We start from the raw sequence: 19866 nt of genomic DNA on the forward strand, positions 1-19866 counted from the left end.
TATACACACGTAAAGGCTGTAAAGCCGAGGGGTGGTGGTTCTCGAAACAAGAAGTAAAAATCGAGATCGAGCCACATTTCCAGGTGACAGAGAGGATGGGGAGAGTGGTCCCGGGGGAGGGAAAGCCAACACAGGGAACCCCATTCACATTACACGGGTCACAACAGGGGACGATATTACACAGTCCATATGCAGCCGCTTATCTTCATGCTAGTTGGGTAAGTGAAGAGGTACTCTTAATTGAAAGATTGCAGAGAGTACAGTCTTCCCGACCTCAGGTACATAGTGTGCCTCAGGACATAAGGGGGGGGGAAGAGGTCCAATCAGGACAGTTGGGGACATATTTTGTCAGGGAGATGCTTAAAGATCCTGTCCAACTGAGATAGGACAAGGTATATAGTGTTTTTTCTAACATTGCATCATCCTCTAATATGTGCAGATTACACAACACTCAGCCAGGGCCGGATTTCTGGGAAGGCCGGGAAGGCACGTTCCTAGGGCGGAGCCTTGCAAGGGGCGGGTGGCCGGAGAGCAGTCTTTAGCATCCCTAACCTGCTGCAGTGCACAGTTCTCCCCAGTCTGTTCCCTACACAGCCACGCACGTTAATCAACATAATCATTATGCCCCATCTGCAGCCGCATCGCCCTGCACCCTGCTGTGTTGTGTCTGTGTGGATTGGGCGGACGGCTACAGAGGGGATCAGTAGCTCAAATCCCTTGCGCTGCACATCATGCTGAGGGACAGCCACGTGGCTGTTCCTGTGTGCAGTGATCGAGTTTCACTTGTGCAATCAAGTGAAAACAGTCAGACAGCGTGCAGGAGATGTTGATTCTTCAGGAGAAGCAGCACACTGTATAATTGAATGCTGCTAGGAGAGAGAGAGGCAACCTCCACAGCCAGGAAAGTAAACAGCTAGCTGCCAGAAGGGAAACGAGAGGGAGACGAGCTCCAGATGGGAAGGGGCAGAGGTGAAGACAAGCCTTGGAGGTGAGGAGAAAGGTCAGAGGAGAGATACGCAACATCATAAACATGTGTCCCAGGATGATGTGTGTGTCACTTCTGCCCCATGTATGTTGTCACTACTGTGAGTGTATTGTCAGTCACTCCTGTCCACTTGGTGTGTTGTCACTCCTGTCCACTTCTTGTGTTGTCCTGTCCTGTGTGTATTGTCACTACTGTGAGTGTGCTATTGCTCCTGCCCTGTGTATAGTCACTCCTGTCCACTTCTTGTTTTGTCACTCTTGTCCTGTGAGTGTTGTCTCCCCTGTCCTGTGTGTTGTCATTCCTGTCCACTTGGTGTGTTGTCACTCCTGTCTTGTGCGCATTGTCACTCCTGTCCTGTGTGTGTTGTCACTACTGTGAGTGTGTTGTTGCTCCTGCCCTGTGTGTATTGTCACTCCGGTCCTGTGTGTATGTTTTGTCACTCTTGTCCTGTGTATGTTGTCTCTCCTGTCCTGTGTGTTGTCACTCCTGTCCCGTGTGTGCGTTGTCACTCCTGTCCTGCGTGTGTGTTGTCACTCCTGTCCTGCGTGCATGCGCTGTCACTCCTTTCCTGTGTGTGTGTTATCATTTCTGTCCAGCGTGTGTGTGTTGTCACTCCTGTCCTGCGTGCGTGCGCTGTCTGTCACTCCTGTCCTGCAGGCGTGCGCTGTCACTCCTTTCCTGTGTGTGTGTTATCATTTCTGTCCAGCGTGTGTGTGTTGTCACTCCTGTCCTGTGTGTTGTCACTCCTGTCCTGTGTGTTGTTACTCCTGTCCCCTGCGTGCGTGCGCTGTCACTCCTGTCCCGGGTTCACGTTGTCACTCTTGTCCTGCGTGTGTGTTGTCACTCCTGCGTGCATGCGTGCGCTGTCACTCCTGTCCCGTGTGCGTGTTTTCACTCCTGTCCCGTGTGCGCGTTGTCACTCCTGTCCCGTGTGCACGTTGTCACTCCTGTCCCGTGTGCGCGTTGTCACTCCTGTCCCGTGTGCGCGTTGTCACTCCTGTCCCGTGTGCGCGTTGTCACTCCTGTCCCGTGTGCGCGTTGTCAATCCTGTCCCGCGTGCGTCCGCTTTCACTCCTGTCCCGTGTGCACGTTGTCACTCCTGTCCTGCGTGTGTGTTGTCACTTCTGTCCTGCGTGCGCGTTGTCACTCCTGTCCTGCGTGCATGCGCTTTCACTCCTGTCCCGTGTGCGCGTTGTCACTTCTGTCCTGCGTGTGTGTTGTCACTCCTGTCCTGCGTGCGCGCTGTCACTCCTGTCCTGCGTGCATGCGCTGTCACTCCTGTCATGCGTGCGTGCGCGGTCACTCCTATCCTGCGTGTGTGTTGTCACTCCTGTCCTGCGTGCGTGCGCTGTCTGTCACTCCTGTCCTGCGTGCGTGCGCTGTCACTCCTGTCCTGCGTGCATGCGCTGTCACTCCTGTCCTGCGTGTATGTTGTCACTCCTGTCCTGCATGCATGCGCTGTCACTCCTTTCCTGTGTGTGTGTTATCATTTCTGTCCAGCGTGTGTGTGTTGTCACTCCTGTCCTGCGTGCGTGCGCTGTCTGTCACTCCTGTCCTGCAGGCGTGCGCTGTCACTCCTGTCCTGTGTGTATGTTGTCACTCCTGTCCTGCATGCGTGCGCTGTCACTCCTTTCCTGTGTGTGTGTTATCATTTCTGTCCAGCGTGTGTGTGTTGTCACTCCTGTCCTGTGTGTTGTCACTCCTGTCCTGTGTGTTGTTACTCCTGTCCTCTGTGTGTGTGTTGTCACTCCTGTCCTGTGTTGTCACTCCTGTCCTGTGTGTGCGTTATCACTCTTCAGAGGAGCTTACAATCTAATCTCTGCCATCATGTCACTAACTCCCGAGAGGAGCATAGAATCTAATACCTGCTGTCATATCACTACCTGCTTTTAGAGGTGGTTACAATCTAATACCTGCCTAAATGTCCGCAGAGCATTTTTTAATCTAAATCCTACTGTTAAGTCGCTAACTACACTGCTGTATTATTGGTGGCACTTACTGTATGGGGGCACTGTTGGTTTTAGCGGGGGGAGGGGCGGTCTGGCGATAGTCGGGCCTTGTGCGGTAAAAAGTATAAATCCGGCCCTGCACTCAGCATTCAAAATGATTCTTTCAGAGCAGTCTGTGAACTAATGACCTCTCCTCTGGCAGAGAAAAAGAAAACAGTTCAGGAACAGTTGAGATAATAAAAGTCATAAAACAGCCCTCTCCACGACTTTGAAAGTCGTAGAGACTAATGGCTTTTTTGCATAGAGATAACAACTGGAGTTTCTTAACTCTTCCTGTACTGGAAACAATTAGACTGATGTATCTGATCTTAATGTTTTATTTTTTAGCTGAACTACACATACAAATCATAATATCATTTTTTTTTTCGCTTCAGTGTCTCTTTAAGTATAGTATATAATACAGGTTGAGCATGCAATTTCACTGCAGAGGAATGTCTACATTATGAAACTACCACAAGCAATTGGTTAGACGCGACCACAACAACCGCTGCCAGTTCTTATTTCATTCACTGAGGAGATTATATAATGTGATGTCCTAATAGCCGCAATGTGGATCCAACTCACTAATTACATCCTGTTCATTTAAAGGGAAAATTGCATACACAAAGCCACCCCAACAGAATGTTTAGACTTAGTGAGAAACAACAGATGCCTCAGATTTCAGCAGATCAGATACAAGTAGAAGGTTTTGGCAACAAATATGGAATCAGCCCCTGAGCAAACTGTGCCATTTCCACACACCATATGGTCTTTCTACTGTTTCCTCCACTGGGATGAGTTCAGGTGTTTATTTTAAACAGCCATACAATTGGCTTTGAAACTATAGAAAAACAAATCATCAGTGCTGTCTGATGTTGTTTGTAGACTGCCAGTGTCCATTTCAATTGTATTTTAAATTGACAAAGCTTTATTTTGCTAGATACACCAAAATGAAGAAAACAAACAATAGTAAATATTGAAAATCTTTCTTGGATTGGAAACTGTAAATCTTTGAAATTTTAATTCTGACTGGTGGACTTTAACCACCCTGGCGTTCTGATTAAATCGCCAGGGTGGCTGCGGGAGGGTTTTTTTTAAATAAAAAAAAAACTATTTCATGCAGCCAACTGAAAGTTGGCTGCATGAAAGCCCACTAGAGGGCGCTCCGGAGGCGATCTTCCGATCGCCTCCGGCGCCCAGAATAAACAAGGAAGGCCGCAATGAGCGGCCTTCCATGTTTTGCTTATATTGTCGCCATAGCGACGAGCGGAGTGACGTCATCGACGTCAGCCGACGTCCTGACGTCAGCCGCCTCCGATCCAGCCCTTAGCGCTGGCCGGAACTTTTTGTTCCGGCTACGCTGGGCTCAGGCGGCTGGGGGGACCCTCTTTCGCCGCTGCTCGCGGCGAATCGCCGCAGAGCGGCGGCGATCAGGCAGCACACGCGGCTGGCAAAGTGCCGGCTGCGTGTGCTGCTTTTTATTTCATTCAAATCGGCCCAGCAGGGCCTGAGCGGCAGCCGCTGGCGGTGTTGGACGAGCTGAGCTCGTCCAGACCGCTCAGCTGGTTAAAGAAAAAAAAATTATCAACCTTCTATAATTAGGTAGTAAAAAGCTGACTAATCTGACAGATTTTGTACTAGTCCATTTCCTCATGAGATTTCCTCATGAAAGATTCTCAGTATTACCTTTATTCTTTACAAAAGCACCCCCTGGAAAGGATCTATACCAAGATATCAGCCAGCTTCCCTAGTCATTTGCACATTATTTTGGCAGTTGGCCTGAGCAACTGCATTCAGACAGTAAGTGCTTTTGTAAATAAAGAAGTAGCTGAGAGACCCCCATGAGTAGATGGATTGGTCCAGGGGTCTAGTCCTGGAAAAAGAGGTGCGTGGACTCACCCTAAAAAACCCCCGCCAAAAAGGGGTGTGGTAAAACATAACATGGGCATGGTCATGGGTGGGGCCAAATATACATGACCTTAGCAGTGATGTAAAAGGTCTGTCAGGGAAGTTTGAGCTCTGCCGTAGTGTATCCCCCAAAAATAGATGTAATCTGACAGCATTTCATCAAAAAGATACAACATCTGGTAAAAGTTCCTCCAGAATACAGATAAAATGGCAGTGGTTCCCCCAAAATAGGCAATGTGGCAGCAGCAGTTCCCCCAACATACACATAATTTGGAAGCAGTTCTCCAAAATACATGTAACACCCAAAATACATATAATCTGGCAGCAGTGGTCCCCCAAACATACACAATCTGGCAGCAGTTCCCCAAAATAAACATAATCTGGCAGCAGCAGCAGCCATTCCCCTAACATACACATAATCTGGCAGCTGTTCCCCAAAATACATAACAGCGGTTCCACAAAAATGCAGATAATCTGACAGCAGTTTCCCCAAAATAGGTACCCCCAGCATAGGTAGCCAGATCTATAGGTGTCCCCAGTATAAGTAGCCATGAGTATAGTAGTCCCCAGTATATGTAGCCAGAGGTACAGTTGCCTAGTATATGTAGCCAGGGGTTTAGTAGTCCCCAGTATATGTAGCCAGAGGTATAGGTCTCCAGTATATGTAGCCAGGGGTATAGGTGCCCATTTTATGTAGTCAGGAGTATAGTAGTCCCCCGTATATGTAGCCAGGGGTATATGTGCCCAGTATATGTAGTTAGGGATATATGTTCCCACTATATGTAGTCAGGGGTATATGTGCCCAGTATATGTAGCCAGGGGTATATGTCCCAGTATATGTAGCCAGGGGTATATGTACCCAGTATATGTAGCCAGGGGTATATGTCCCCAGTATATGTAGTCAGGGGTATATGTGCCCAGTATATGTAGTCAGGGGTATATGTCCCAGTATATGTAGTCAGGGGGGTATATGTCCCAGTATATGTAGGCAGGGGTATATGTGCCCAGTATATGTAGTCAGGGGTATATGTGCCCAGTATATGTAGCCAGGGGTATATGTCCCCAGTATATGTAGCCAGGGGTATATGTACCCAGTATATGTAGCCAGGGGTATATGTGCCCAGTATATGTAGTCAGGGGTATATGTCCCAGTATATGTAGTCAGGGGGGTATATGTCCCAGTATATGTAGTCAGGGGGGTATATGTCCCAGTATATGTAGGCAGGGGTATATGTGCCCAGTATATGTAGTCAGGGGGGTATATGTCCCAGTATATGTAGTCAGGGGGGTATATGTCCCAGTATATGTAGGCAGGGGTATATGTGCCCAGTATATGTAGTCAGGGGGGTATATGTCCCAGTATATGTAGGCAGGGGTATATGTGCCCAGTATATGTAGTCAGGGGTATATGTGCCCAGTATATGTAGCCAGGGGTATATGTCCCCAGTATATGTAGCCAGGGGTATATGTGCCCAGTATATGTAGCCAGGGGTATATGTGCCCAGTATACAGTATCAGGGGCCATATAATATATTCAGAAATGATACAATGGACAGATTATTTATCTGCAAGTATTTGGGCACTGGTTGGCAATATTATGATAGCAAAAAAACATATGTAGCATGTAGTGCAGATCCAACTTTGTTTTTGATGATGAAAGTGGCAGGTTTTATTTAACTCCATGGCAACATTCAAGAAACATATTCCCTTGAAACTGGAAACGTCTGGACTTTTTCTCCCTTCTAGCAGATGCCCATATCTGGCATGTAATGAAGGCCAGTGATAATATTGCATGATTGGATGTGAAGCTAACACATTTCAACGTATTCAAGGTTATTTGGTGCAAGGGCTTTTTAACTCTGAAAGGACACTCAAATTGGCACAGAGATAAATGCCGCCATGAAGTAAATGTGATTTACATACATGTTATCATGTGTCTCAATTATAGGGCTGCAATAAGCACCATAGAGTATTGCATTTCTTGGGCCTTGAAGCTGTTTTTTGATAATAAACCTACAGTTAGTGATGACCACAAATTTTGCATAATCGTCATTTTGCATCGTAATTCTCAATTACGATGCAAAATGTTAATGCACAATTTTGGGAACATTCGTAATTAATTTCGCATGTGAACATAATCCTTCCATAATTTTGCCTAATTTTGTGTCGACTTTGGCAGTTAATAGCAAAGCCCCCATACATTCTATCGACACAAAAATTGCTGCATAAGTTAAGGAGAATAGTGGGTACAAGTGACAAAAACATTTCATAAAGACCTTGTAGTTTTTGATAAAATTGATTTTAAAAATGCAAAGAAAAACGTTTTTTAAACTCAGAAAAATGAAAGTTTAACCGCTTCCTGACCACATCACACCAATGAGCGTGGCCACGGCGGCAGCCCCAGGGCCACCTGATGGCAATTGTTGTAAGGTTCTTGGCGCGTGGTCTGCGGCCAATCTACACGCCGATGCACGTGCATTCCCGCTCTGATGGCGGAGCTGTGCTCTGCCTTCAGTCTCCCAGTGGCGATCGCTCTGGGAGACAGTTAGACGGCTTTTATTACTGCACAGTGCTGCAATCTAAGGAAGCGCTGTACTGGGGTCAGCCGTGTGGCTGAAGCATATGACAGTCGATTGCACTGATTGGCTGGCGGGGGGAGGGAGGGAGGTGGGAATAGAAAATAAATAAAAAACTAGGAAAATTGATTGAAAAATAAATAACAATTATTTATAAAAAAAAATAAACACTGGGGGAGCGATCTGACCCCACCAACAGAAAGCTCTGTTGGTGGGGAGAAAAGGGGGGGGGTCACTTGTGTGCTGAATTGTGCGGCCCTGCAGCTAGACCTTAAAGCTGCAGTGGCCCATTTACAGAAAAATGGCCTGGTCTTTAGGGTGGTTTAACACTGCGGTCCTCAAGTGGTTAAAAACCATCACCTTTGCATTTTTAAAATTGATTTTCTTTACAAGGTCTTTTTCCCAGTATTCCCTTTAACAAGCATAGCATAACATACATAGCAATAGGTGATGACAGCATGTATGGGGGCTTTGCTATTACCCACATATTACAATTACGGTAGGGGAAATTTGTGCTCATCACTAACTGTAGGTTCATTATAAAGAAACATTAGGTTCCCTTTAGGCTGGTTTCACAGTGGGACGTTAAAGTCCCACGTTACAGCAGCCAGTAACGCAGCCTAACTCGCAGCACTGTAAAATCAATGTGCTGTTCACAGTGCCCACCTTGCGTTACATAGTAACGCAGCTCGTTTAAACAAAGTGCTGCATGCTGTACGTTATACTCGGCTAAGCCACGTTAGACTGTTTGCACATGCTCAGTAATGTTGGAGGAGGAGGTCTCCCCTCCTCCTCCGCAGCCAGCCACATGGCTAATTAATATTCACTGCACTGTGGTGACTCGTGGTGGGACTGTAGTGTTGTCCGGATCATGAATGAATCGTTCATTTGATCCGGATCTTTTTTGTGAGTCGAATCATCTGGATCATCACAATGAAAAATTCGGTTCACAGTGGATGTCTGTCTGGAAGAAACAGGAACATACAGAATGTACAGTGCAGGGAAAGTCCTGTCCTGCTAGTCATTTCACTAAGGTCTGCTTCCCTAGTAAAATGATTCAAATGATTCGGTTCAAAGATCCGGATCTTTTCAATGATCCGATTCAAATGATCCGAATCCTTAAAAAGATCCGGACTTCCTATCACTAACCTGGAGCGGCTGCTTTGAGAGCTGCATAACGCAGCTCAATCTGACGTCCAGCTTCAACACCACCATGCGTTGCGTTAGGGGCACGTTATGCGACCATAACGTCCCCTAAAACGCAACGTCTTGGTGGGAAAGTAGCCCTAATGGGCTACAGCTAACAGATATGTGTCTAGTTACCACTGACTTTACTAAAACTATGTTAATTGGGAAGATGGTGGAAATTAAATCAAGTGAAGAGTTTAGATCAGGTTTGTTTTAATACTATATTCCAATTTCTTCCTTCCATGTCTGCGCCGTGCTGTCGATAACCAATCTAGTATAGGAAAGACCCGATGCCTTTTGTAATTGGGTTGATTTAGACATTTACAAGTGTAGCGATACATGTTTCCTTTGCAGCAGAACAAATATCTTTGGTGTTTTGTTTTGTGCATTTTGATCCAACGTACAATTATTCTATTTCTCATGATCAATAATTTTCTATTTTTCATTTTTCAATGGACTGAGAAATTTACCTCCTGATTGATTTTCAGCTTCATTGATTTTTGCAGGAATAATTGAATACTGTGCTGGAGTTGTGTATATTGCTTTAACTCTTTACTACATGCATGCTTTTCATAGTGCAGTTATGTTTAATGTTCTGTGGCATTGGCTAAAACGTAACACTGTAATCATTCTGCTTATTCAGGAGGATCTCGGCTCAGTGTTTTACTTAACAACAGAAATGAATGACAGCTTTCAAAGAGCCATTCTGGAGGGCTGATCGATCCACTCCTACAAACTATTTAGCTGGGTTCAGATCCACTGACCTCTTTTTTTTCACTAGTGTTTTCAGTAAAAGAAGAAAAATGTGTGTTCTACCTTCATGATACCAGTAAAGATGGTCCGAACAGTTTGCTGGTGGACAGTTCCCGGGGAAGTTCCGCTGTTAGCGTTCTTGGCGAACTACGAAGATATGGCATGTTCAACCCGCCCCCTGTACATGATCATTGAGATAAACTTTGACCCCTTACCTCAGTCAGTAGACACATGGCAGCCAATCAGCTAGCACTCACTCCTGGACCCCCCACCCCCCTATCAAAAAGCAGTTGCTGTGGCCATGTTGGATTCATTCTCTGCTGTCTGCTGACTGATCCCACGTACAGTACCACTCCAGTGCATTATTATTTCACTGTATTCTGATAGTACTATTGCATTTCTCTATGTGTTACACTCAACAGCCCACTGACATCCAGAGCTGTGCATAATGTGATTTCTGCCCTTTAGGGATTAAAACACGACTTTGCGTCAACTCCGTAATTTTTGATGGGACTTTTGGCATGGATCCCCCTCCGGCATGCCACAGTCCAGGTGTTAGACCCCTTGAAACAACTTTTCCATCACTTTTGTGGCCAGAAACATTCTTTTTAGGTTTTAAAATTCACCTGCCCATTGAAATCTATGGCAGTTCGCCAGATTCTCCTTTTTGCCAACATTTGCGGAAATTCGCATTCGCTAACCTAAAATTTGATGTTTGATGCTTTCATCTCTATAGATCACATTCCCAGTAACATCTTGAAAGATTTGAGTGTCTGAGAGGCAGGGAGATGTTCTGGGTGTTCCAGCTGCATTCTTTACAGCTTGTGGGACTGAACATGTGCCTTGAGCATAGTTTGTAATATCCATTCCACTTCACATAGCCTGTACATCTGTTACATTAAACTATAATATTTTCTTTCCCTGCTCCTTGGCCATCTCCCCCACTTCTATTTTTTGCCCTTTCCCTTCACCCCTCCCCTTTACCCTTCACCCCTCCCCTTTACCCTTGCCCCTGTATTTTTCCTATTTCATCTTATTCCTGCTTGATCATTCCCCCCTGCCTCTTTTATCTTCTCTTACAACCCCTCCAGTTGGACCTCTGCACCCCCTTCACCCTCTCTTCTCTTTCCCTCCCCCCCCCCCTTTCCCATTACTTCCCCCATGAGTTTCCACTGCTACCTTTGTCCATTTCATATCCTTTCTTTTTTCTCAACTCTCCCTTTTGAACACACACACACAATTTTATTATCACTTACATTTATAGGGTGTCTATGCCCAGATATTGCCACTCTAATTATTGGGGGAATACTTACTAAGGATCATCACTATTATTGGCAGTGGATGATTTATAGGATTTTTGATCCATTTTTATCTATATATTTTTATATTGTTACTCGTTCCATTTCAAACCTAATTTATCTGATTGCTTGGGTGATTCCTCACTAAAAAGTGTACAATTTGTGGGCAAAATTGTTACATTGCCCTCTGCAGTGACTTAATATCTGTTTTAAGCCATGTGGGGGTTGTTCAGCTTAGCAAGGCAGGTACATATCATTTTCTTCGGACCATAAGACGCACCTAGGCTTAGAGGGCAAAAATCAGAGAAAAAAAATATAGTATTCCTGGGTGCGTCCATGATGCAAGGGTGTCTTGTGGAGCTTTTCCCCCGAAGAAATTTCTATCTCCTGATCTACACTGTCCAGCTAAAGTAAACCCTGCTGCCCTCTCAGCTACAGTAGCGACCACCTCCACCCCCCCCCCCCCCCTTGCTCTTGTATCCCTCAGCCACTGCAGGGATAAACAGAAGCCTTACTGTATTGAGTCCCCCTTTGCTCCTCAGTGAAGTGTTAAAAAAACCTGCTCCATGGTCCCCCTCATAGCTTCCTGTAGCCCCTGGCAACTCAACAACCCAAAAAACCTTTCTCGCGGCTGGAACCTCACCCTTCCCCTAAGTTTCCTGTTACCCCTGGCAAATTAATAAAAAATACATTCCTGTGGTGGCCCCTTCCCCATTAAGCCTCACTTGACCCTTGGCTACTAAACAAGTAGCTAAGCTTCTAAGCTGCTAAGCCTCCTGTATCCACCCAGGCTACTGCAGAGTGAAGCGCTACAGCAGAAGCCTTACCTGATCCAACCAGCGTGATCCTCCGTCTGTGTCCTCTCATGCCTGCAACCTCGCTGGCGCCCTCTCACTGCATGACCCAGGCACATGAGGGGCCGCTGCTAGGTGAACTTCAAGCCTACCAGTTTCACACACTGGCATCCTCAGAGGTCAAAAAGCATACTCATGATGCAGTTCAATACCGTGTGATGAAAAGAGAGATATATACATTATCATACAACTCAGCGGAGCTGATCCTGGCTCCCAATATGCAGTATTCTGTGGTTCCCAGCCTGTTTCTACAACATCTCAGGTCAGACAGAACACTCAGTGCAGCCTGGTGATTGTGTTCTGGAAGTGGTATTAAGCCAAAGGATTGTGTTTTCAGGCCCTAAGGCTTATTAAATCAGGCTCAGAATGTCAAGATGACAAGTGGCTTATTAGCTGCAAGTGGTCATAATTGAAAATAAACACACCCATAACACTTTGTTATAAGAAAGTAACTTGTCAAAAATAAATTTAAAAAAAGAATAAAGGGGAATAACAAAAGCACTGATGCCAGACAGTAAAACTGACAGCTGCTGCAGGTTCCTCCCATTGTCACATAATGATGAGTTGTGGAAAAACATGACTACTCTTTTTTTCTGATAATTTTAGTCACATGCCTTTCATATTTCTTTAACGCACATGAGAAAAGTAATACATTAATAATAATAAGGGGAATTAATTTATTTATAATAACTTTCATAAGGAAACAAGATTTGAACATTTTCCCATAGGGATTTGTGGTGCTGTACTATATGTGACTATACCTCTTGCCATATGGAACTAGAATTCCATGCTTGAATGCGTGCATAAAAAAGGGTGCCCGAAAATGTGGGACCATTGCATCATCACGCTGAAGAAGCCCACGTGATGGTGGGCGTAACGCATATGTGGGCGTGGCTATGAGACGCTGGGCTGGAGGAGCCACCCTAAGCCGCCGCACGTGATACGCTGATGCCGGTCCTGGCAGCCAACCGCAAAGCGATTGCCATCTGACACAGGTACCTGTTGAATTGTACCGCGGGACGGGTGAAGCATCGCTACTTCTATAGCATAGGCCCCGATTGTGAGGCACATCACTGCGAACCAGTAAGCCTTGAACTGGAGAAAGTGAAATATAAGACTTGGCTAATTGCTGGTTATCAGCAGGTCCAACAATGTTTTCTGTATATAGACTGTCGGTGCACGGAGAACTTAAATGTCAGTTTGAAAGCAATGTTAGGACTGTGATTGGAAGTAAGCACAAATTGGTGCTGGAGAAGAGAAATTCCTTTTTATACATATGTCAGTTTGCAGTGACTGTCCAGAATATACCTGCAGCGTCACAATATTGCTGCACACACAGGCATATTAAGTTCGGCCGATCAGGGTGTGCGGGAGTCGTGGCTTATGAGTGCGGTGTGTGGATGAGGTGCACTCTTGGTACACAGCCCAGGTTCATGTTTTTAGAAGGGGTTATTTGCATGTGGAGTGTGTATTTTATCACCTATTTTTTCTAACAATCAAGATGTTTTTGCATATAGTTCTTGGAGTGGCATTTGCATAATGTTTTCGAAAATATGGGCGCCCTGGAAAGCTGATAGTAGAATATTAGTACATTTACTGATATTCTCCTCTTAGAGTGCAAACTATGACAGTAAAATATTGGTAGTAAGAAATACAGATATTTTACTGAAGCTAAACATAACCCTATTCTCACACTGAACCCTCCCTCTACCAACTTTAACCACGCCCCTTTGGCTAACCTTATCCACCCCCCCCCCCAGCTAACCTTAGCCACACCCACCCCCCACGGCTAACCTTAAATCACCAGCCTAACCGCCAGCCCACGACTACTATATTTTACAATGTGGGCTGCCTTGGCACCCGATATCCATCAGGAGCCCAGGGTGCCCAAATTTCCTGTAATTTCCAATATTTGTATGGGCACCCAAACTTCCGCCGCTAGCGGGCACCAAAATGTCCTTATTCCGTTTGAATGCCTGTATGGAGGTCATTAGGGGCGTAACTAGAAATCACTGGGCCCACCTATAAAGGCCCCCCCCCCCTTGCTTTCTGCACAGGTAAACTGAGAACCAATGTTATTCAATTGACTAGTGCACACTTAAATGTGTTTTCCCCATGCAGATAAAATTAGACAGCATTGAAGCACTGCACACAGTTTCTGTGATAAAACGTACATGTTTTCACACATACAGACACACATGGTATGCAGAAAACGCATACAGAAAACCGACAGACAAATGTGCTCCCAACCTCATCTTATTACACTCACTATGTCCAACTCTGATGGAGCAGAACTGGCTTTGCAGACTTCTCCAGCATCACTACAGTAAAGGGGGGTAGAGAGGTTGGGGGCTGGGGGCTGCACACAAGACCCTGATGCACACTGCGTAGGGACTGTCTACAAAACTTTGTATGATTCCTTATCAGTGGCTGAGCAGATGCAGTCATTAGAACAATTGTACAGAGAGCAGAAAGTTTTTTCTCTCAGTGCCCCTAGTTGTCAGTCTCTCAGGACAGGGAAAATAAACGTCTCCCCCCATGGGGCCACCTGCAGCTTCTGGGCCCCCCCATGTGGCTGCATTCCTTGCAGGGTCTATTGTTACGCTCCTGGAGTTCATATGATTTGCTGTGTATTCGAGTCTCCTCTTACATATTTGGTAGGCTACTCTGCACCCTGCTCAAATGAATAAACAAATAATGTAGTAAAGTTATTGTCATATTATTGGAGGCACAGTGCAGGCATGATGTGACTTGTGGTGCACTATGTCACTGTTAAAACAATGTGTCCATGCTATATACTGTAAATGTATAAAGATAAACAGCTGATTTTTAGCTACTGTTTTTTCTCATGGAAACTTACAGACTTACTTTTCACTTGCAGGATGCAGATGGAAATAGTCTATTTCCGGCAGTGAACATGGGTTTTTCTGATATGCTTAAATCAACCTGCATGTCCTTCAGCTGTGTTGCTTGCCAATTTTAACCAAATCTATTTTCGATTTTGAGAAACAAAGTCAAAGTAAACAAATTTTTCTTTCTGATATGAAAATTAGCGGAAAATAGAAGAAAAACAGAAATTGGTAATTTTTACAGCGAAGATTCAAAAAACATTTAAAAAATTTGGAAAACCGCAAATGTATTACAAAATGATTTTCGATGGCATTTTCGCTCGAAAGTCGAATTTTACATTATTTTTGTGAAAATAAATGCAAATAGAATATTACCATTTTTGCTCAGTCATCACTGTTCTTCAGCAGTAGGAGCGTACGTTAAAAAAGGGCGCCGGGAAAAAAGGGCGCAGGGTTTTAAACGATAAGCATGAATAACGTTTAAAAAAAATGGTGCTATATTTCGTTTAAAAATAATGTTTTATGAATTTATAAATCATTAAATAATGTGTATAAAATCGGCAATTGTAAAAACGTTAATCTTCCCTGTTTAAAAAGTGAAATTTATAATAACGTTTTATAAAACATTAATAAGAATGTTACTAAAGCTATACCTAACCCTACTCTCACAAAGAACCCTCCCTGTACCTATCCCTAACCCCTAGACCCCCTGGTGGTGCCTAAACCTAAGACCCCCCTGGTGGTGCCTAAACCTAAGACCCCCCTGGTGGTGCCTAAACCTAAGACCCCCCTGGGGGTGCCTAAACCTAAGACCCCCCTGGTGGTGCCTAAACCTAAGACCCCCCTGGTGGTGCCTAAACCTAAGACCCCCCTGGGGGTGCCTAAACCTAAGACCCCCCTGGGGGTGCCTAAACCTAAGACCCCCCTGGTGGTGCCTAAACCTAAGACCCCCCTGGTGGTGCGCTTTTAAAACGTTATTTTTCTCCGGCGCCCTTTTTTCCTGCTGGGCGCCCATTAAACGATATTTATTATGGGAGTGAATGGCGGCGCCCTTTTTGTCCACCTGCCTCATGCGCCCAAATTTCCTGCTTCCGTAGAAGGATGCTATGGAAAGAGAACCTAAACGTAAGTACCTCTTACAGAGCACTATTGCCCATTTCTGACAGGCACTGGGCTCTTCAATACCCAAGCTGCTTAGGAAGGCCAGAACTGAGGCTGTGAATAACTTGTCTGCTACTATCCCCTCTTTGTGGACAAACAGGAAGCCCTGCTTCAGATCTCTAATGCCTACTCATTCACCAGTAGATTAGTATTTAAAAGAAAAAATACTGACGCCAAATGAGAAATAACAGTTAATGTAATGCAAAATAATTTTCCGAAATGCATTAATCTTTTATCACCATCATCTTTTTTGAGCTATTTCTCAGTCTTTTGTCAGTTTTTCAACCTTATGTCTTTTGATGTCACTAAAAGGAGAAGTACGGATTAATTTCTCTCTTCAACTCACCACTAGAGACAGACTCTGGATATGGGGAACTTTTATGTGGTGTTCTCTGTGACATCCTTGCCCATATAAGGTATAATATGTATGGTGTTGATACGGGGACCAATGAGCATTGAGCACTGGAACTGTGTGTAGAGTACCTGAATTTCAGGCACAATTAGCAGTCCCCTCCTCTCTCTCCCCCTAGTTCCCAGAATATCACCTTGCCAAACATGCTTACTGTCTTGTTGGCATGGGAGATAACAATCTGTAGGTTTCGTAAACTAAAGCCGGTTACAATTAGGAAAACAATTTTTTCTTAAAATAAAAAGCATAATCTGGATTTCCTCATCCACACACGTGTAGGAAAAAACAAAAGGTAACTCACGTGTAGCATTAGACGCAATATCAGGCAAAAAATGTTTCCATCTGAGATTGCATGTTTTTTAATAGGAATTGCATATTTTTTTTTAATATAAATGCACCAGGACTCGTAATTAAATAACAAGGTAAGCAATATTTCCAGGAGGCTGAAATGTCCTTGCTAAAGTGATTTAAAATTGGGGATTGAGATTAATACAAATGCCTATTTGTAGCTGCCTCTCTTTAAAATTGTTATGTCATTATTAGCTTTTGCTGTCAATCACCGAATAATCTTAGCCAGCCAAATAATTAGTAGGTGTCTAAGCCATCACATGTCATCTGTCAGCACCATTTAAACAGTCACTCCAATCCACTAATGTCATAATCCTATGCACCTGTGTTCTATTTATGGTGCTGCATTAAATAATGTATGACAGGTTCACAGAAAAAGGCAAATATTGTAACGTATGTAACCTTTTTTACACTTATTATAGGGTATTTTTGTAAATTCTGTCAGGTTAACAGTTATATCTACATAATATCTTCTGGTGGCCTCAATCCTATGCAAACTATTTGGTGCAAATTAAAGAAGAGCTCTGGTCTAAATATTGAAGTATGTAAAGATATTAGATGACTTATGTACTGTAGTGACATGTAGTAGAATGTCCAACATTATTCAAGACACACCCTTTTATGGTAATTTCACTGGTTTCAGCATTAGAAACACTTTCTATATATTGCTGGGAGACCAGACAGACTAGAGTATATCCCATAAGACAGACTAATTGGATATACTTTCAGTCTGTCTGTTTGGTGTCCCAAGTATTACTGTTTTATTGCCTGAAGAAGCGGGTTAATGCCTGTGATACACGTTTCATTTTGAAGTGTACAAATAAAGCTTTTTCTACTGAACATTGACTGCTTGAGTCCATACTGGGGAGGTAAATCCACCACTACCTCCCATTTTAAACTGTTTTTAACCTATTTTACTCTTAATCTGGTGCCTGTGTTAATCTACTTCTAAACATTTATAAAATATGATTATTTGACAGGAGTGGCTTTAACTATATTTAGTGTGTTATAAAAATAAAAAAGTTGCTTCAGCACTCTGGGATTGGATCTTAAAACTACAGTGAAAAATAACGTAATGAAAAAAAAAGTACCTAATATTTACAATAATTATTTATACATGATTTAGTCAGTGTTTGCCCATTGTACAATCTTTCCTCTGATTTCCATTCTGAAATGTATCACATGGTGACATCTTTACTGCTGGCAGGTGATGTCTGGCAGTTGGAAACAGCTGTTATTTCCCACAATGCAACAAGGCTCCCACAGTGTGATGCCCATACCTGGGTGCTGTCCTCAATCTGTGGAATGGGTTTCAGTACAATAGCAGCCATACAGGCTGATGATCTGTCTGAGAGAAGGTACAGATTTCTCATAGTAAAAGCGATATTGGCTACTGATTGGGATGAAATTCAATCTTTGGTTACAGTTCCTCTTTAAGTAGTACCATTCACATATACAAAGCAGCTAAAGCAAATATTGTAGTGCAAAGCTCTGTATTTGTAACAAAAAATAGCATTTCAAACCTTTGGTATGTTGGGTATAATTTTGAAATTAGTTTGTGGCACAACATTTAGCCTGCAGAATGTGGCTCTCAAATGTGAGACAGAAGTGTGGAAAATTGAGTACATGCCGCATGAGTTGGGCTCCAGGTGGTGCCGATGGTAAATAAAAAAAAACTAGTAATCTACATTACCGATATTTTACTATGCACTTACCTGGCAGCCATTCTTAATTGAACCCTCCTAGTGGCTAAACTATCAAAGGGCTCTAATCCCACATCAAAGGCAACAGCTTCACTCTACTAATTGCTAACACTGGCACCCAAACAACCTCTCGTGGTAGCCAGTCATCTACAATCAGCTACAACCATTATGACCAGCTACTATCCTCCTCCAAATGCTGTGACCAACCAATAGGTCAACCCCCCATTATATAGCCTAATACTGGAGTGGATGTGGCCTGCTGCCTGGATCCAAATGAAAGTGCCTGGGTACCTTGCTTTACTGCTCCCTCAAATGCCACACTATTCAGGCATGGATCTTCATAGCTTGCACTAATGACCAAGAAGCTGGAAACAGTCACATGCAAGCTAAAATGTATGTTTACAGAGGTATCTTAGCTACACATCAGCATTTCTGTGTGCCTCCAAAGCTACCCATACAGGTATACATGAATAACTTGTATGGCTCAGCCCATGCACTGTCCTGAAGTGAGGCATTAATATCCCGTGGTCTGGACATGAGATGGATGTGAGGACACAGTTTATTTCCTTGAGCTGTAAGTGGGCAATGCTTTACTTTGGAATGAATCAAGCGAATCACATCACAGAAATCTTACTGTTGTCCTCCATAGTAAACTGTAAATGGGTAACTTTCACTTTGTGTGGCAGAATGAACATACCAATATTATCCGTATTGTATATTCAGCCTGGGGAAACTGGGTGGGCAGGGTCGGACTGGGACACTAAGGGCCCACCAGGAAAGCTTTAGCCCCCTCCGATTCCTTCTGCCCCCCACCCATTTCGGGCTCACATACGCATGTACTCTAGAAAAATGTTGTACTATATATATATACATATATATATATATATATATATATATTATACATAATTTGGTAGGGCATTAGATTATGGTAGGGAATAGACTGTGAGCATTTCTGAGGACAGTCCCCAACAGGGAGATGTCCACATGCACGTGCCGCAGCAAAAATAAATGGGTGTCACCACGCACTGGAAATGGGCGTGGTCATGATGGGTCATGGGCAGACTTAAAAATACACAAAATAACAAAAAAAATACACAAAATAAGTAGCGGTGTTATTCACAGAGATTGGGTCCGACCAGATACATTTTAGAAAAAATAATCAAGTAGTTACATGCCTCATTCATCAAGTACTCAAATGCGTCAAAATAAAAATATCAAGTAGTCCAGTGCCAACTTCGCGGGCAAGGAGGGCCATGTTTTTCCCAGACCACATGGTGGAGGGTGACACCCCCTTCCCCCCCCCCAAGAAAAAATCTAGCAGCAGATTTCCCTGCAAAATGCAATCCGATTGTCAGCAGATTTCCCCACAAAATGCAATCAGATTATCACCATACTTCCCCACAAAATGCAATCAGATTGTCAGTAGATTTCCCCGCAAAATGCAATCAGACTGTCAGCAGATTTCCCCACAAAATGCAAGCAGATTGTCAGCAGATTTCCCCACAAAATGCAATCAGATTGTCAGCAGATTCCCCACAAAATGCAATCAGATTGGCAGCCGATTTTCCCCATAAAATGCAATCAGATTGGCAGCATATTTCCCCACAAAATGCAATCAGACTGTCAGCAGATTTCCCCACAAAATGCAATCAGACTGCCAGCAGATTTCCCCACAAAATGCAATCAGACTGTCAGCAGATATCCCCACAAAATGCAATCAGATTATCACCATACTTCCCCACAAAATGCAATCAGATTGTCAGTAGATTTCCCCGCAAAATGCAATCAGATTGTCAGCAGATTCCCCACAAAATGCAATCAGATTGGCAGCCGATTTTCCCCATAA

The 19866-nt window shown here is 44.0% G+C and overlaps 1 long non-coding RNA gene across 1 annotated transcript in view; it reads left to right on the plus strand.

Moving 5' to 3' along the window:
• Positions 1–761: 761 nt before the first annotated feature.
• LOC137525694 (uncharacterized) overlaps positions 762–19866 on the plus strand; it is a 31980-nt gene continuing 12875 nt past the window's right edge. The window contains exon 1 of the long non-coding RNA XR_011022976.1: positions 762–988. This is a non-coding gene — a long non-coding RNA (uncharacterized lncRNA). The remainder of the gene's footprint in view (positions 989–19866) is intronic.

The sequence above is a fragment of the Hyperolius riggenbachi genome, chromosome 7 (genome assembly GCF_040937935.1).
Source record: "Hyperolius riggenbachi isolate aHypRig1 chromosome 7, aHypRig1.pri, whole genome shotgun sequence".
In the NCBI taxonomy this organism is placed as follows: domain Eukaryota; kingdom Metazoa; phylum Chordata; class Amphibia; order Anura; family Hyperoliidae; genus Hyperolius; species Hyperolius riggenbachi.